The 5,951-nt window shown below is 40.0% G+C and overlaps 1 pseudogene; it reads left to right on the forward strand.

The window, feature by feature from the left end:
- The first annotated feature begins 2,395 nt into the window (after nt 1–2,395).
- LOC122220035 lies at nt 2,396–4,919 on the forward strand (annotated as a pseudogene).
- The last annotated feature ends 1,032 nt before the right edge of the window (nt 4,920–5,951 follow it).

Genomic DNA, 5,951 nt, shown 5'->3' on the forward strand with positions numbered 1-5,951 from the left:
GTAAATGCCCAAGACAGCGACTTCTGGGTAAGAATGGTAATTACATGTTTAGTTTCATAAGACATTGCTGAGCTGTTTTCCAGAGTGCCCCATTTTACAGCAAGGTATAAGTGATCCAGTTTTTTGGCATTCTTACCAGCATTTAGTATTATCGCTATTTTTTTTTTAATTTTAGCTTTTCTACTAGGTGTGTAGTAATAACTCATTGTGGCTTTAATTTGCATGTCCCCAGTGACTAATGATGTTAAACATATTTTCATGTGCTTTTTGGCCCTCTGCCTCTCTCCTCATCAGTGAAACATCTCTTCATATATTTTGCCCTTTTTATAATTGGATTATTGCTCTTTACTGTTGAGCTTGGAGAGTTCTTTATATATTTTAGGTATAAGGATATAAGGCCTTATAATACATTTTACTTTTAGAGTAAAATATCAATATTGGATTATGAGTAGCATAACATATGTACTAGTAAAATATGTGACAATAGTTGCACAAAGAATGAGAGGAGGTAAATGAAAGTATACTGTGGTATGGTTCTTACGTTCTATATGAACTGACAGTGGTAATCCGTGCCAAACCATGAGAAGTTAGAGATGCATATTGTAACCATGTAAAAGATGCATCAAGGGGAATCGTTAAAAGAAAGAAATATAAGTCAGTAGAAGAGATCAGGTGGACTACCAAAAGATGGCAAGAAAGGAGGACTGAGGGAACAAAGTACAGCTGAAACAACTAGGAAATGAATAACAAAATGACACACATCAACCTAGCCATATCAATTATTATATCACAGTAAATGTTAGTGGACTATGACCTTCAATTTAAAAAGAACTTTTATTATTATTTATTTATTTATTTATTTATTTTTTGTTAAAGTAAAACTCTTTTTCGTTTTTATTTAGGGCGTGAACAGGCACATAATCTTTTTTTTTTTTGTTTTGTTTTATATATTTTTTTTTATTTTTTAATATATGAAATTTACTGTCAAATTGGTTTCCATACAACACCCAGTGCTCATCCCAAAAGGTGCCCTCCTCAATACCCATCACCCACCCTGCCCTCCCTCCCACCCCGCATCAACCCTCAGTTTGTTCTCAGTTTTTAACAGTCTCTTATGCTTTGGCTCTCTCCCACTCTAACCTCTTTTTTTAAAAAGAACTTTTAAAAGGCCCAACTGTTGAGATGTTTACAAGGGACACACATGAGTATAAAATCATAGATAGGTTATAAGTAAAATGATAGAAAATATTTATTATACAAGCACAGATTATTAGGTGGTGTGGCTATATTAATATTGGACACAATAAACTTCAAAACAAGGAGTATTGCCAGAGATAAAAAGAGACATTATGTTATATAGGTCAATTTATTAAGGAGACCTACCCATCCTATATGCAAAGGTAACTGCTGACAGAGTTTCAAAGTATAACGTGGGAAAAAACTGACAAAACTAGATGGAGAAATAGACAAGTCCACAATCATATTTTGAGATTCAATACACCACTCTCAGTAAATGACTGTAAAACAAAGGGAAGTATGAAGGATACAGAAGAGTTGAATATTACAAAGAACTAAACGTAGTAAAGAACACACACTGCACACATCAAATACACTTTTCAAGTGAACATGGGGTATTCCTCGAGAGAGACAATATGTTGAGACATAAGAGCAGTCTAAAACTTAAAGCTTTAAATCACACAGAATATTGTATGACCACAATGAAATTGTTAGACATTAATAATAAAAAGACATCTAGAAAATTTCCAAAAGTTTGGAAATGAACTAACTCAATGACACATGGGTCAAAAAAATCATAAGGGATTACAAATACTTATAACTGAACAACACTGAAAATACCACATGAGAAAATGGACACAGCAAAAACAGCAATATGAAATCCATAGCTTTAACTGCTCATGTTAGGACACAAGCCTATTTACATCTTAAAATGAGAATAGAAATGAAATAGATGTCAATATTGAATTTCATTTTACAGTACCTTTGTTCAGACTATTTTCTCTTTGTGAATTGGAAACTGTAAATCAGTGAAATGAAATAAAAAGGCAACTATAGAATAGCCCATCAGAGGGCACTACTCTCTAACTCCAGAGGAAAAGCCTTTACTCTGAAACAAGGAAGAAGTATTAGCTCTGCAACAGACCCGAGATAGCATTGAGATTTTATCCCTTTATTTTGAGAATGAGACAATTGAGGTGCGGGGGAAGCAAATGACTTGCCCAACATCATACAAACTTTAGGACTAATGTCAGAACTAGGCACTAGTCTCCTGACTTACAGCACATCATGATTCTTTGTGACATCAGAGATAGACCTAGACTTCCCTATGGGCGTATGCTAACAAGCTCTTTTCCACTGGGATTTCCCTGCTATGAGATGTACACCTGAAGTTGCTGAAACTGCTGTCAGGAAAGGTAGGCAAAGAGGGATGGAGAGACCAGGACCTGGTGGCATTTGAGTGCCCAATAAACTGTGCTTGAAATAGTGCCATTTCTTGGATGTTTTGGTTATGCAAACCTGTGTAATTCTATTTAAAGCCAGTTGGTACAGGGTTTTCTGTCACTTGCAACCAAGAATCTTGAATATGGGAAGCTCTTCTGCTTTGTCAGAGGGTCAGTGGAATTCAGAACATGTGATTTATTTTGGAAAGAGAGAAAAAAAAGGTTCTAGGTAACACCAGGACTGGATTTGCAAGGTGATAACTAAGGATAGAAAAACATATGAGGACATTCTCATGTTTCATTTTCCCCCAGAAATGTTAGTTCCTAAGTTGTGGATACAATTGTTTTTTTTTTTTCCTCTGCTGAATTCTTGGTTACATTCTTGGAAGGTAAACTATTTCAAAGACCATTAATAAAATATGCTGGTAGAAGGTAGATGCATGCTTTGTGATCTTTAATACAATAGTGTCCCCTGACTCTCTATGGGTAAAGAGTAGGGAGTAAAAATACCGAACAGTTGATGTACTTTGCTTTACGTGGATTATCTCACTTCCACCCCGTAGCAACTCTGCAAAGAAATCTCATGTCTCTTTTACAGATGCAATAGAGACAAAGAAGTTATGAACTGTCTAACGTCATCCAGTTAGTATGTATAAATATTAGGACTTGAACTCAAGTCTGTGCTCTTGCTTTATGCTAGATGTGCTTGTATCCCATCTGAACCCAGACCTCACAAATTTCCTAGGAACTTCAGAACATGATACTTCTGATTGAGATGTTAGCTGTTAATCATCTTTCATTAAGAGGGCATGATGAAGCGTGTTCTCTTACATTGACCCCCTAAGAGGCCTGCTGTAAGAAGCAACAACCTCTCCTTTTCCTGTCTGCCACCTGCTCAGCAGCCATAAAGCAGCAACCGTGCACGAATTTATCCCCATTCATATTGGCCAGGCTGGTGTTAAGATTGGCAATGCCTGTTAGGAGTTCTATTGCCTGGAATACGGCATCCAGTCCAATGACCAGATGCCAGGTGACAAGACCACTAGGGGAGGAGATGACCCTTAAATGCCTTCTTCAGTGAGACAGGTGCTGGCAAGCACGTTCCCAGGGTGGTGTTTGTAGACCTGGAACCCACAGCCATTGATGAAGTTCACACTGGCCCCTACCTCCAGCTTTTCTACCCTGAGAAGCTCATCACAGGCAAGGAAGATGCTGCCAACCCGAGGGCACTACACCGTTGGCAAGGAGATCAGTGACCTTGTCTTGAACCGAATTTGGAAACTGGCCAACCAGTGCACAGGTCTTCAGGGCTTCTTGGTTTCCCATAGCTTTGGAAGGGGAACTGGTTCCAGGTTTACCTCCCTGCTGATGGAACATCTTTCTGTCAATTATGGCAAGAAGTCCAAGCTGGAGTTCTCTATTTACCCAGCCCTCCAGGTTTCCGTTGCTGTAGTTGAGCCCTACAACTCCATCTTCACTACACACACCACCCTGGAGCATTCTGATTGTGCCTTCATGGTAGACGATGAGGCCATCTATGACATCTGTCAAATAAACCTCGATATTGGGGCATCTGGGTGGCTCAGTCAGTTAAGCATCTGATGTCAGCTCAGGTCATGATCTCATGGTTCGTGAGTTTGAGCCCCACGTCAGGCTCTGTGCTGACAGCTCAGAGTCTGAAGCCTGCTCCAGATTCTGTGTCTCCCCCTCTTCCCCTCCCCCACTCATGCTCTGTCTCTCTGTCAAAAATAAACATTAAAAAAAAGTTGTGTGTGTTTGTTTTTAAACCTGGATATTGAATGCCCAACATACACTAACCTGAATAGTTTGATAGGTCAAATTGTGTCCTCGATCACTGCTTCCCTCAGATTTGATGGAGTCCTGAATGTTGATCTGACAGAATTCTGGACCCCACACCCACTTCTTTCTGACCACACATGCCCCTGTCATCTCTGCTGAGAAAGCCAACCATGAGCAGTTTTCTGTAGCAGAGATCACCAAGGCATGCTTTGAGCCAGCCAACCAGATGGTGAAATGGTAAATACATGGCTTGCTGCCTGTTGTACTGTGGTGATGTGGTTCCCAAAGATGTCACTATTGTCAATGCCACCATCAAGACCAAGCGCACCATCCAGTTTGTGGACCGGTGCCCACTGGATTCAAAGTTGACATTAATTACCAGCCTCCCACCGTGGTACCTGGTGGAGACCCGGCCAAAGTACAGTGAGCTGTGTGCATGCTGACCAACACCACAGTCATTGCTGAGGCCTGGGATGCCCTGGACCACAAGTTTGACCTGATATATACCAAGCGTGCCTTTGTTCACCAGTATGTGGATGAGGGAATGGAGGAAGGAGAGTCTTCTGAGGCTTGTGAGGACATGGCTGCCCTGAGAAGGATTATGAGGAGGTTGGTGTGGATTCTGATGAAGGAAAGGGTGAAGATGGAGAGGAATACTAAAGTTAAAAATGTTATAAAGATACTGCTTTTACAGGGAAGCTTCTTCTGTTTTAAGAATAAAGGTTGCGGGGCGCCTGGGTGGCGCAGTCGGTTGAGCGTCCGACTTCAGCCAGGTCACGATCTCACGGTCCGTGAGTTCGAGCCCCGCGTCGGGCTCTGGGCTGATGGCTCAGAGCCTGGAGCCTGTTTCCGATTCTGTGTCTCCCTCTTTCTCTGTCCCTCCCCCGTTCATGCTCTGTCTCTCTCTGTCCCAAAAATAAATTAAAAAAAAAAAAAAAAAAAAAAGAATAAAGGTTGCACTCATAACTGGTGAAGAAATTGAATCAGTTACCAAAAATCTTCCAAACAAATAAGAGTCCTGGGCCAGATGTCTTCCCAGGGGAATTCTACCAGACATTTAAAGCAGAGATAATACCCATCCTTCTCAAGCTATTCCAAAAAATAGAAATAAAAGGGAAAATTCCAGACTCATTCTATGAAGCCACCAGAGACCTCACAAAAAAAAGGAGAACTACAGACCAATATCCCTGATGAATATGGATGCAAAAATTCTCAACAAGATACTAGCAAATCGAATTCAAAGCATATAAAAAGAATTATTCACCATGATCAAGTGGGATTCATTCCTGGGCTGCAGAGCTGGTTCAAAATTCACAAATCAATCAATGTGATACATCACATCAATAAAAGAAAGGATAAGAACCATATGATCCTGTCAATAGATGCAGAAAAAGCATTTGACAAAACACAGCATCGTTTCTTAATAAAAACCTTCAAGAAAGTCATGGTAGAAGGAACATACCTAGACATCATAAAAGCCATATATGAAAAGCCCACAGCTAATATCATCCTCAATGGGGAAAAACTGAGAGCTTTCCCCCTGAGATCAGGAACACGACAGGGATGTCCATTCTCACCACTGTTGTTTAACATATTGATGGAAGTCCTAGTGTCAGCAATCAGACAACAGAATGAAATAAAAGGCATTAAAATTGGCAAAGAAAAAGTCAAACTTTAAGTTTTTGCAGATGA

Source organism: Panthera leo, chromosome B2 (genome assembly GCF_018350215.1).
Source record: "Panthera leo isolate Ple1 chromosome B2, P.leo_Ple1_pat1.1, whole genome shotgun sequence".
NCBI classification, from domain to species: Eukaryota; Metazoa; Chordata; class Mammalia; order Carnivora; family Felidae; genus Panthera; species Panthera leo.